The following is a 13,601-nucleotide window of genomic DNA, read 5'->3' on the forward strand; positions in this document are numbered from 1 at the left end:
AATAATGATTGTTAGGATGCTCAAGGATTTTAGAACAACAATAGATGCACACAATGAGATAGCTGCTCAAATCCTAAACAAAGAGATAGCTGGCATGAAAAAACATTGAAATCATAAAAAAGAATCAGACAAAAATGACAAACACAATATGAGAAATGAAGACTACACTAGAAGAAATTAAAAGCAGGCTGGATGAAGCAGAGGATCAAATCAGCAATTTAGAGGACAAGATAAGTGAAAGCACAGAAGCAGAACAGCAAAAAGAAAAGAGGATCAGAAAGTCTGAGGAAACTCTAAGAGAGCTCTGTGACAACATGGAGAGAAACAATATCTGCATAATTGGGGTTAATGAAGGAGAATAAAAAGAACAAGAGATAGAGAACATGATTGAAGGAATCATAGCTGAAAACTTGCCTAAACTGATGCAGGAAAAGGTCACACAGGTTCAAGAAGCACAAAAAATCCCATTAAAAAGGAACCCAAAGAGACCTACACCAAGACACATCATATTTAAAACACCAAACCAAAGACATATAAAAAGAATACTAAAAACTGCAAGAGAAAAGCAGTCAATCACCTACAAAGGAGCCACTATAAAATGACATCTGACTTCTCAACAGAAACACTTGAGGCCAGAAGGGTTTGGTGAGAAATATTCAGAGATGCAAAACAAGAATTTACAACCAAGACTTTTTATCCAGCAAGGCTATTGATTAAAATTGAAGGAGAAATAAAAAATTTCCCAGATTAAAAAAAAAAATTCTAGGAATTTATTACAACCAAACCAGTGCTGCAAGAAATGTTAAGGGGCCTGTTGTAAACAGAACAAAGGGGGAAAAAATTCTAGAAAAAGAAGAGAATGTAGATTTAAAGAATAAAATGGCAATAAACAACTACATATCAATAATAACCTTAAATGTAAATGGATTAAATGCTACACTCAAAAGACATAGGCTAACTGCTTGGATAAGAAAACAGGACTTGTACATATGCTGTCTACAAGAGACCCACTTCAAAACAAAAGATACACACAGACTAAAAGAAAAGAGATATAAAAAATATTTCATGCAAATGGAAATGAAAAAAACCACTGGGGTAGCAATACTTAGATCTGAAAAAATAGACTTTAAAACAAAGGCTATAGTAAGGGATAAAAAAGGTCACTACATAATGATAAAAGGAGCAATCCAACAGGAAGATATAACCATTATAAATATCTATGCACCTAATATAGGAGCACCTAAATATATAAAGCAGATTTTGATGGATGTAAAGGGTGAGAGCAACAGCAATACTATAATAGTAGGGGATTTTAATACCCTACTAACATCAATGCATAGATCTTCAAGAAAAAAAATTAACAAAACAGCCAACTGAAAGTACAAACTAGATCAACTGGATTTAATAGATATCTTCAGAACATTTCACCATAAAGCAGAAGAATATACATTCTTTTCAAGTGTTCATGGTACATTCTCTAGGATAGACCAATGCTAGGACACAAAACGAGTCTCAATAAATTTAAGAAAATTGAAATCATATCGAGCATCTTCTCAGATTACAATGGCATAAAACTAGAAATAAACTACAATAGAAAAACTGAAAAACATTAAAACACTTTGAGGATAGATAGCATGTTATTAAATAACAAATGGGTTAACAATGAGATCAAGGAAGAAATAAAAAATTTTCTTGAAACAAATGAAAATGAACATACAACAACTCAAATTTTATGGGACACAGCAAAAGCAGTCCTGAGAGAGAAGTTAATAGCATTATTGGCATACCTTAAGAAGCTAGAAAAAGCTCAAATAAACGATTTAACTCTGCATCTAAAAGTACTAGAAAAACAACAGCAAGTAAAGCCCAGAGGAAGCAGAACAAAGGAAATAATAAAGATCAGAGTGAAAATAAATGACATAGAAGCTAAAAAAAACAATACAGAGGGTCAATGAAAACAAGAGCTCTTTCTTTGAAAAGGTAAACAAGATTTATAAACCTTTAACCAGACTCTCCCAGAAAAAAAGAGAGAGGACTCAAATAAATAAAATTAGAAATGAGAGTGGAGAAGTAACAACTGACACAGCAGAAATACAAAGAACTGTAAGAAAATACTATGAAGAACTGTATGCCAAAAAAAATGAGACAACCTAAGTAAAATGGACAAATTCCTTGAAACATATAATCTTTTAAAAATCAATCTGGAAGAATCTGAAAACCTAAACAGACTAATTACAACAAATGAGATTGAAACAGTTATCAAAACACTCCCAACAAACAAATGTCCTGGGTCAGATGGCTTCACAGGAGAATTCTACCAAATATTCAAAGAAGAACTAACTCCTATCTTTCTCAAGCTATTTCAAAAAATTCAAGAAGAGGAAGGACTTCCAAATTTCTTTTACGAAGCGAGCATAATTCTGATTTTAAAAGCAGACAAAGACAATACAAAGAGAGAAAACTATAAGCCAATATCCTGAATGAATATAGATGCTAAAATTCTCAACAAAATATTAGCAAACTGGATCCAGCAATACATGAACAAAATCATACATCATGATCAAGTGAAATTTTTTCTGGGGAGGCAAGGCTGGTACAATATTTGCAAATCAATCAATGTGATTCATCACATAAACCAAAGGAAGGAGAAAAATCACATGATTGTATCAATAGATGAAGAAAAAACATTTGATGAAATCCAGCATCCATTTATGATCAAAACTTTCAGCAAAGTGGGAATACAGGGAACATACCTCAACATGATAAGCGCCATCTATGACAAATCCACAGCCAACATCATACTCAATGGGCAAAAATTAAAAGCAATCCCCTTAAGATGAGAAACAAGGCAGGGGTGCCCCCTTTCACCACTCTTATTCAACATAGTTCTGGAAGTCCTAGCCACAGCAATCAGAAAGAAGAATAAATAAAAGGCATCCAAATTGGAAAAGAAAATGTAAAACTATCATTATTTGCTGATGATGTGATATTGTATATAGAAAAGTCAAAAGTCTCAGTAAAAAAACTACTGGACCTGATAATGAATTCAGCAAGGTGGTAGAATATAAAATTTATATTCAGAAATCAGTGGCATTTTTATACACCAACAATGAACTGTCTGACAGAGAAATTAAGAAAACAATCCCCTTCACTATCACAACAAAGGAAAAACAACAACCATGAATAGCCTCAGCAATCTTAAAAAGAAAGAATAAAGTGGGAGGTATCACACTTTCTGATATCAAGTTATACTACAAGGCCATTGTACTCAAAACAGCATGGTACTGGCATAAGAACAGGCATATAGATCAATGGAACAGAACAAAGAACACAGAAATAACCCACACTTTTATGGACAACTGATATTTGACAAAGGAGGTAAGAGCATACAATGGAATAAAGACAGTCTCTTTAACAAATGATGTTGGAAAAATTGGACAGCTACCTGCAAAAAAATAAAAATAGACCACCAAGTTACACCATTCACAAAAATAAACTCAAAATGGAAAAAAGACTTAAATGTAAGTCCTGAAACTATAAGCATCTTAGAAAAAAACATAGGCAGTAAGCTCTCCAACATTTCTTGCAGCAATATATTTGCTGATTTATCTCCAAGTGAAATAAAGGACAGGATGAACAAATGGGACCATATCAAACTAAAAAGCTTTTGCACAGCTAAAGACTATATGAACAAAATAAAAAGACAAACCACACAATGGGAGAACATATTTGACAATATGTCTGATAAGGGGTTACTTACCAAAATTTATAAAGAACTTGTAAAACTCAAAACTAGGAAGATAAATAATCCAATCAAAAAATGAGCAGAAGAAATGTATAGACACTTCTCCAAAGAGGACATACAGATGGACAATTGGCAGATGAAAAAATGCTCAACATCACTAATTATTAGATTAATGCAAATTAAAACCACAATGAGATATCACCTCACACCAGTCAGAATGGTGCTCATTAACAAAACAACACATAATAAGTGCTGACAAGGATGTGAAGAAAAGGGAACCCTCCTGCGCTGCTGGTGGGAATGCAGACTGGTGCAGCCACTGTGGAAAACAGTATGGAGATTCCTCAAAAAATTAAAAATGGAACTGCCTTTTGACCCAGCCATCCCACTTTTAGGAATATATCCTAAGAACACCAAATCACTGATTCAAAGAAAAAATGCACCCTTATGTATTGCAGCATTGTTTACAATAGCCAATATCTAGAAACAGCCCAAGTGTCTGTCAGTGGATGAGTGGATTAAAAAGCAATGGTACATATATACAATGGAATACTATGAGGCCCTGAAAAACAAGGAAATCTTACCTTTTGTGACAACATCGTTGGATCTGGAGAGTATTATGTTAAGTGAAATAAGCCAGGCAGAGAAAGAAAAATATCATATGACCTCACTTATTTGAGGAATCTAATGAACAGTGTGAACTGAGAAACAGAATAAAAGCAGAGGCGAGATCAAAGGGAACAGAGGGAAAGGGGATGAGAGGATGGGATCAGAGAAGGGAAAGAGATTGGTGCAATTATATATGTATAACACAGTGTTATAGAGAGCAGAAAAACAAATCCTGGAGGGAAGGGGGGAGGCCATTCGGGAGAGGGTAGCAGGGAGCAGGGGTTTTGGGGGGATGTACTTGGTAGGACACTTGAATCTATGTAAACACAATAAATTTAAATCAATAAAAAAAAGAAGTTAATATATTTAAAGCAAAAATGGCAAGTGGTGACTATTTAGTGTCTGAGAATCCGACAGAGGGTTTTATTTGTAGTCTTAACCAATGAACTGAATGTTCTATAATGCTACTGAGAATTAAATGTCATCTTGTGGAATTAATGGCTGATAAATTTAGAGCAAGGCTAAGAAACTATTACTTTGTACAACATTTAGCCAACCTGTGAAACCCACTACCAGAGGAGTTTATAGAGTTGAGAACTGCTGTTAGATTTAAAGCAAAATGAAGTACTTTATGACTAATAAATACCAGTGCAATCTTTTCATGCTAAAATAAAGGGGTAAGCAAAGTACGTGTGTAAGAACACAATTGCTGCAGGAATCAGAAGCAGTAACCTTTATTATGTAAATGGTGATCTGAAAATAGCTGTATAGAAAACTGGAAGCATTTCTACCCCTCTGCTAGAACTAGGTATTGCCCCCTGTAGAAGCAGAGTGTTACATGCTGGCCCAGGAGAGGAATTAAGTATGTAATATGGTCAAAGAAATGTCTTTACTGAGCTTCCTCCATGAGCTACAACCAAACACAGTCAAGACTTTTCTCTTGCCCCCTTTAGTTACTTGATCCACTAACCTCAAACATTTTTCATGCTGGGATTCTCTCCTGATGACTAAAACAAATGTTAGATTCCCCCTTCTTCACTAGCAAAGCACCTGCTTCCTATAGTCCATTCAGTGCTCTTATCTTCAACAAATGAAGAGTCTCCATTTCTGAGCATCTGTTTACAGTTCCTAAGCGTTTTCCTATTGTGATGATCTGGGCTGTATCATGGAGAACTATACTGCTTTACAAAAATTAGGAGATATTTAAAAATTAATATGAAGTAATAAAATATCCCCTAATTTTTGGGAGCAGTTTATAAAGGATCCATAAACATATTCCTTTTACACAGATATTAAAATTCAAAAGTAAAAAACCAAAAATCTAGGTAGGTAATGTAATACCAGGTTGGTAACAATCTAAGTACAGGAACATTTAACATCCAGAAATAGAATCAACATTTTTTTTTTAATTAAATTAGAAGTGTATTGCAAAATTTAAACAGATATTTTGGGCTATAGATTAAATTTAAAATAGAAAGATTAATTAAAAATTTTCTAATGCCAATTTCTTTGTTTTACAATTGGAAAACTTTTCTGTACAAGATGTATTAGATCTTGTATTTCTCTTTGAAATGAACAGTCTAGGATAGAATTTAGTCTTAAATCCCTTAATTGGGAGCAATATTTAGTTTTATTCCATTTCATAATGGAGAACAGATGTACCCAAATGTAGTTACTTCCAAACATAGTTTGGTTTTGTATTTAGAGTAACTACTCTTATGACATTTGAACAAATCTAATTTTCTAAAACCATCATATTTAGCTCTTAGTATGATATTATACTGCTATATGACTTTATTTGATAACCATTCATTGTGATATTCACTCTATTAATTGTGGGAGGCAAAGTGAACAACATTAGTTTATTCTAATAAATTTTAAGTAGAGAACCATATTTGGAATTGGATCCTCGACTCTGTAGCTGGGGAATTCCTATAATTTCCAATTATAAAAACTGATTTTAAAGTGTGGTAGATTATTTTTTGTCAAAAAAACAATTTTCTTGAGAAAAATAAAACAACATTTAAAAATTATTTATAAGCTCCTTTACATTTGTATTAATAGATAACTGCTTTTCATGGTAGCATTATTTTGACTTCAAAATGGAACTTCATTGACATTTCTATTGTTCATTAATATTTCCATCACATACTGTCTTTGTATTGTTTGTTCATAACAATGTCTTAAACTGCATTCTTCTCACAAAGACTTACTTCGTACATGAAACATGTTAGAGTAGCCTCTAACTCAACAAAGAACTCTGCTCTCTTCTTTTCTTGAGCTACACTGTCTGCTCAGTCTGTACCTTATTTGGCACCTCTGCTAGAGACACAAAGACACAAAACATTTCTTACCTCCAGAAAAACAACTATCATCAAAAACGAGAACTGACCCTTACCTTCAGTGTCAGTCTTATAAGATGTGACTCCAATAAACTGGAGAGAGCAACTGTCTAAAGAGAATGGTAACTACATAACCAATTGCTGTCTTATAGTACTGAAACCTAATGTTGCCAAAACATCTGGATATTTCTAGAAAGGGCAGATGCCTAGATGTTTGTCTCCAGTTTTAAATGTAGCTAATTAAAATTTTAAAAATACAATGTATATCACTACACACTCATTAGAATGACTATAATTCAAAAGATAAATAATAGGTATTGGTGAGAATGTAGAGAAACTGAAACTGTTATAACTTTGCTGGCCTGAATATATAATAGTATAACTACTTCGGAAAAAAATATATAGCAGTTTCTTTAAAAGTTAAACATAAGCTAAACATACAACCTACTAATTCTTCTCCTAGAAATATATCCAAGAAAAATGAAAACATTTGTTCACACAGAGGCATTTTTTGCAAAATTTATATCAGTATTATTAAAAATAGCCCCAAACTAGAAACAACCCAAATGTTTTTCAACTGGTGAATTAATAAACAAAATATAGTATATACATATATTGGAATACTAGTCAAACATTAGAAGAAATCACCTATTAAACACTGTAGCATGAATGAAATGCAAATAATTAAAAGTTAAAGAAATCTGATGCAAAAGACTATATATTTTACGTCTTCATTTATATGAAATGTCCAGAATAGGAAAATTTATACATACAGAAAGTGGATCAATAATTCCCTAGGGTTTCAGAAAGTGGGGGAGCTGGATAAACAGGGGGAATGACTGATAATGGGTAAATTTGGGGGGGAATTATAAAAACATTCTAAAATTGATTGTGGTGATCACTGAACAATTCTGTGAATATACTAAAAACTAAAAACCATTGAACTATACACTTTAAATGGGTGAATAGTATAGTATGCAAAACCTATCATAATAAAGTTTTTTTTTTAATTAAAGAAAATGGGATAAAATTCTTAGGGCAGGAAACAAGAGGAGCCAGAAAAGAGTGGAAAAGAGAGCAGGAGTGAGACAAGGAAGCTGGACATTATATATTATGGCCTGGTGAGCAAAGGCGAGGGCTGGGATTGGTGGAGTGAACGGCTCAGAGGTTCACCCTTAAGTCTACTCAGAGCTGAATGCTTGATGAATATTGGAAGATGATGCTTGATAGCATCATTAAGGAGAAGGAACTACATCAATACTGGCACCTACCAGGACTAACCAGCAACTCCTCTGTTTTTTTGGAATGAATAATAGCATAAAGAGAAAGGGGAGCCTAATGATCACAGTAATTAAATGCCCCATCATTGATGTGAGTGGGATGTCAGCACAGATAGAGCTTGATTTAGAGGAATACTGCAATAAAGCTGACTGAAGAGGGCACTGTGATTGTGTCATTGGCATTCATTCTTTTCCTCCTACTTTATGTAATGGCCACAAGGTTTGGTAGAGACTGATTCCCAGGCACAAGACCTGATTAGTTAGTCTTAGTCAATCAGAGTAACTCCTTATTTTCTTGGACGTACTCCCATAAAATGCTCTACTTTTTACTATAATAGTTCTTTCAGACAACCCATTTTTCCTACATGAGGCTTTTCCTTTTTACCCTAAAACACACTAAACAAATAATGGAAGTGATAGAAGTAGTTATAAAGTAATGAAAATTATTTTAAAAATAAAAACACTAAAAGTAGTACTATTTTCTCAGATGATTACAGACAAAGACATGTTCATCAATTTACTCAACACAACATTTTTGTAATCAGACAATACCATATGGATCTAATTTGAATTGCATGCAATGTTTAGATAAACCTAAAACAATTGACTTTGCTTATGTATGCCAAATGTGAGGGATAAAGGGTTTGCAGCTTCAACAACTCTTTTTTGGTGAACGTATACTATTTCCATATGTTTCAGAGCACTATTTTGTTCAGCTTTTACTTTATCCTAAAAGTGGTATTCTATGATAAAACTTTTACTGTTAAGCACAATTGAAGTACAGGTAGAGTCCCAAAAGGTTGAATAATTGATGAAGAAAATGGTACAAAAATAAAAAAGAATAAATAAATTCTTATATCCTAATTTATGAATAAATTTGCATTTTTATTTTTATATTATTGGATTTTAAAGTTATGTAAACTTTGTTGCATTTTTAAATTGCTCTATAAAATGATAAGATATCAAGTTGAGATGAAATGAATTACAAATTTTCTTCTGAAATTAATGTAACTATGTTTTTCATTTAATGACTTTACTCTTAGGATCAGGGGTTTCAGGAAGGAATTAGTCATTAAACAAGAGATAAGTGTGTTTCAAGTAACTAAGTAAACCATAGCATTTTATTTCTTTGGCAGTAGGATTTGGTCAGCAGTTGTCTACTGGGGAAAGTTCCAAAATTTACTTTATGGTTAAGGAAGGGACTGGCTCTCTTCACCAGAATGTGAAGTATCTAACTCTGCAAGTAGCTGGCCATTTTGTGACCATATCAGGAAGATAGATGAATTTGGATTTAAGCTGACATCATGAAAGACAGAGTGAGGAGACAGAAATAATCCATAGCTTTGATGACATGTTATCTGCTAAATCTAACAAAAAAGAAAATCATATTTCTTAGTTTTCTAGTTATATCTCTTTAATGCAAACTGATCTGGGTTTTCTATAAGTTACAGCAGGAAGTATCATAAATTGGGTCTTTGGTTTCCAGAGTATGGCAGACTATATGTGCAGAGAAATCTCTTCAGAATTTACAAAGTTAAATGTTTTTAAAATCTTTCTCAGATCATAGCTGAGCTGGAAGTTCAGAAATAGAGATAGAGGAGACAATGAGAAAGACAATTCATGAGGATTGGGTGAACACTGTAGCCAGCATTATCCCTGAGGGTATCTGCCAGTTATAATGGCCTCATCTGGGTTTTAATGGTCATGTGTTTGGGAAAGAGAAGCCAAAACCAGGGGCCAGAACAAAGTGTATGGTCAGAGATTCCTGCATGAAACCAGGATCAGAAAAAGAGCATTCCCCACAGTAGGTAAATAAGAAAATAGGTGTACCCAAAGAATACAAAATGCATGTCTCAACCATCTTTCTAGATGAAACATAAATTTAAAAAAACACTCTCCCTTGAATATCTTAACCACAGATATCCCTTCAGATATCAAACCCATTTACATGGGTTTGCCACTGAAATTTATATTACCTGAAAAAACACCAAACTGAAAATTTAGTTTAAAGCAGTGGTTCTCAACCTTTCTAATGCCATGACCCCGCAATACAGTTCCTCATGTTGCAATGACCCCAAACCAAAAAATAATTTTGGTGGCTACTTCATAACTGTAATTTTGCTACAGTTATGATTCAGAATGTAAATACCTGATATGCATTATGTATTTTCCAATGGCTTTAGGCGACCCCGCCAGGATCGTGACCCACAGGTTGAGAACCGCTGGTTTAAAGTTATCTTGGGTTGGTCATGCCTCAGGTACTACTGTTACAAAGATATGCACTTTAAATGCAGAACTCAGGGAGGCGGCAAGATGGCGATGGAGTAGGCAGATGTACCAACTTTCACCTCCCAGAACCAAAGTGCATTACAACTTAATTTTAAGAACCATCATCTGGAAAAACCAACTTTGGACTAAATTAAGAGGACTCTTCAACCAAGGAACACTGAAGAAGCCACACTGAAACTGGTAGGAAAAGCAGAAATGCAGAGAGGGCTGCTCAGCTCCCCGGAGTGAATGGCAGCCCAGAGAGACTTGCGTGGCAGGAAGTGAGTTTAGCAGAGAGGGGAGGGTCCTGAGCCCCAGGAACAAAGACCCAGCCTGCAGCTCTAGAGCCTAGAAGAGGTGTATGGACAGTATTTAGCTGCAAAACAAGCCAGGATACTGTTTGTGAGAAAGAGACAGATTTCTCAGACCTAGGATTCTTCATAAAGGGACCACATAGAAAACCTCTCTCACAACCACCCACCCACTGTTCTGGGGGATGGGGAGAGATGAGAGGACCAGAGAAGTAGGAAGAGAGTATAATCTAGGAGGCACAGGGAGAAACACTTTGAGGGACAGCCACCCTAACCCCTGGGCTGAGTCACTCCCCAAATCTGAAGCAAATATTTCCCCTGGAAACAGCAATATCAGCAAAGGCAGGACACCAGCCAAACAAGCTTTCCTGTGGCACTCAGAGCAGAGTTTCTTAGAAGGAGGGAGCTTTCAGTACTACAGTATTGAATGTTAGGGTCTGAGCAGCAGCGCCCCCATCCACAGGGCTGAGGGCTTGCTGGAGGGCGGGCAGCGGAATGCAAAAGAGTGGTTTTGTCGGCAAGGGCAGAAGCCAGCTGGCCACTACTGAGGCCTGGGTGGGGGCCCAGTCTTGCGAGGGGGGGGGATTGAGGGGACACGTGAAAGCAGTCAGGCCCAGCAGTGGGCCTGCCTGCAATCCCGCCTGTGGGTGAAGGGCAGGACCCCTGGAAATGGCGGAGACCCTCCACTGAGCAAGAGGGCATGCAGCCTCAACCAGCCTGCAGAACTGAGGCTTGCTGCCCAACACACAAGTTGGCTCCACCTGTGGGGGTAGGGCAAAAGCCCAGAACAGGCGGAGTCCCGCGACTGAGCACGGGTGTGTAGCCCCACCTTGCCCACGGAGCCTAGGCTTGCAGTCCACCCGAGCGGGCTCCTCCCTCAGGGGTGGGGCAAAAGCCAAGAAACAGGCCGAGCTCCGCAGCTGAGCAAAGGTGCTAACCCCAGCCTGCGGTGCCAAGGCTTGTGGCCCAGGCATGGTGCATAACCCCACCCATGGGGGCAGGGCGAAGGCCAAGGCTGCCAAGGCTTGTAAACTCCGGCACGTGATCACAGCCCCTCCCATGGAGGAGAGGCAGAAACTGCAGCGACAGCCCCAGTGGGCTGGTACTGGCAACACACATACCTGAATGCACTAGGCAGCAGAGGCAGAAGGGGAGGTGTGCCTGCAGACAGACCTAGACAACCCAGAGGCCACATCCGTTGAACTCCAGAGGCCAAAACCTTCTTATACACAGACTAAATGGAAGGCAGAGAAATGCAACACAAATGAATCAAGAGAAATCCCCAGAAAAGGAACTGAATGAGTCAGATATAACCAAATTACTGTATGCAAAGTTTAAAATAACAATTGTTAGGATGCTCAAAGATCTTAGAACAACAATAGATGGTCATTACAAACACCTAAATAAAGACATAGCAAATATAAAAAAGACATTGAAATAATAAAAAAGAATCAGTCAGAACAGACAAATACAATATCAGAAATAAAGACCACAATGGAAGGAATTAAAAGCAGGATGGATTAAGCTGAGGATTGAATCAGTGAGTTAGAGGACATGATAAATGAAGGCACAGAAGCAGAGCAGGAAAAAAAAAAGACTCAAAAAGTCAGGAAAATCTAAGAGAGCTCTGTGACAACATGAAGAGAAATAACATCCATATAATAGGAGTTCCTGAAGAAGAAGAGAAAGAACAAGCAATAGAGACTTTGTTCAATCATATCATAGCTGAAAGCTTTCCTAAATTAATTCAGGAAAACATTTCACAAGTTCAAGAAGCACAAAAAACTCCAGTAAAAAGAAACCCAAAGAAACGTACACCAAAACACATCATAATTAACATACCAAAGCTAAGTGATAAAAAGAAAATATTAAAAGCTGCTAGAGAAAAAAAAGCTATCACCTACAAAGCAGCCCCCATAAGAATGACATCTGACTTCTCAACAGAAACACTTGAGGCCAGAAGGGAATGGCAAGAAATATTCAAAGTAATGCAAAACAAGAGCCTACAAGCAAGACTACTTTATCCAGCAAGGCTATCATTTAAAATTGAAGGAGAAATAAAAAGCTTTCCAGGAAAAAAAAAAAAACTCAAGAAATTCACTACAACCAAACCAATGCTGCAAGAAATGCAAGGTGTCCATTGTAAAAAGATCAAAGGGGGGGAAAATATAGCAAAAATAAGAATACAGCATTAAAGAATAAAATGGCAATAAACAACTACATATCAATAATCAATAAATGTAATGGATTAAATGATCCAATCAAAAGACATAGGGTAGCTGCATGGATCAGAAAACAGGACCCTACTTATGCTGTCTACAAGAGACACACCTTAAAACAAAAGATGCACATAGACTGAAGGTAAAAGGATGAAAAAAAATATTTCATGCAAATGGAAATGAAAAAAAAGCTGAGTTAGCAATACTTATATCAGACAAAATGGACTTTAAAACAATGACTATAGTAAGATATAAGGAAGGTCACTCATAATGATAAAAGGAGCAATCTAACAGGAAGATATAACCATTATAAATATCTACACACCTAATATAGGAGCACCTAAATATATAAAGCAGACTTTGATGGATATAAAGGGTGAGATCAACAGCAATATTATAATAGTAGGTGATTTCAATACCCCACTAACATCACTAAATAGACACTCAAGAAAGAAAATAAACAAAGAAATGGCAGACTTAAAGGACACACTAGATCAACTCGATTTAATAAATATCTTCAGAACCTTTCACCCTAAAGCAGCAGAATATACATTCTTTTCAAGTCTCATCACACATTCTCTAGAATAGACTACATGTTAGGTCACATAAGCAGTATCAACACATTTAAGAGGATTGAAATCATATCAAGCATTTTCTCCAATCACAATGGCATGAAACTAGAAATCAACCACAACAGAAAAACTCAAAAATACTCAAACACTTGAAAACTAAATAGCATGTTATTAAATAATGAATGGGATAACAATGATATTAAAGAAAAAATAAAAAAATTCCTAGAAACGAATGATAATGAGCATACATCAACT

General features: G+C 35.9%; 1 pseudogene; it reads left to right on the plus strand.

Annotated features, from left to right (window-relative positions):
- Positions 1–11,527: 11,527 nt before the first annotated feature.
- The window catches only part of LOC136388436 (partitioning defective 3 homolog pseudogene), a 48,551-nt pseudogene continuing 46,477 nt past the window's right edge, over positions 11,528–13,601 (plus strand).

The sequence above is a fragment of the Saccopteryx leptura genome, chromosome 1, assembly GCF_036850995.1.
Source record: "Saccopteryx leptura isolate mSacLep1 chromosome 1, mSacLep1_pri_phased_curated, whole genome shotgun sequence".
NCBI classification, from domain to species: Eukaryota; Metazoa; Chordata; class Mammalia; order Chiroptera; family Emballonuridae; genus Saccopteryx; species Saccopteryx leptura.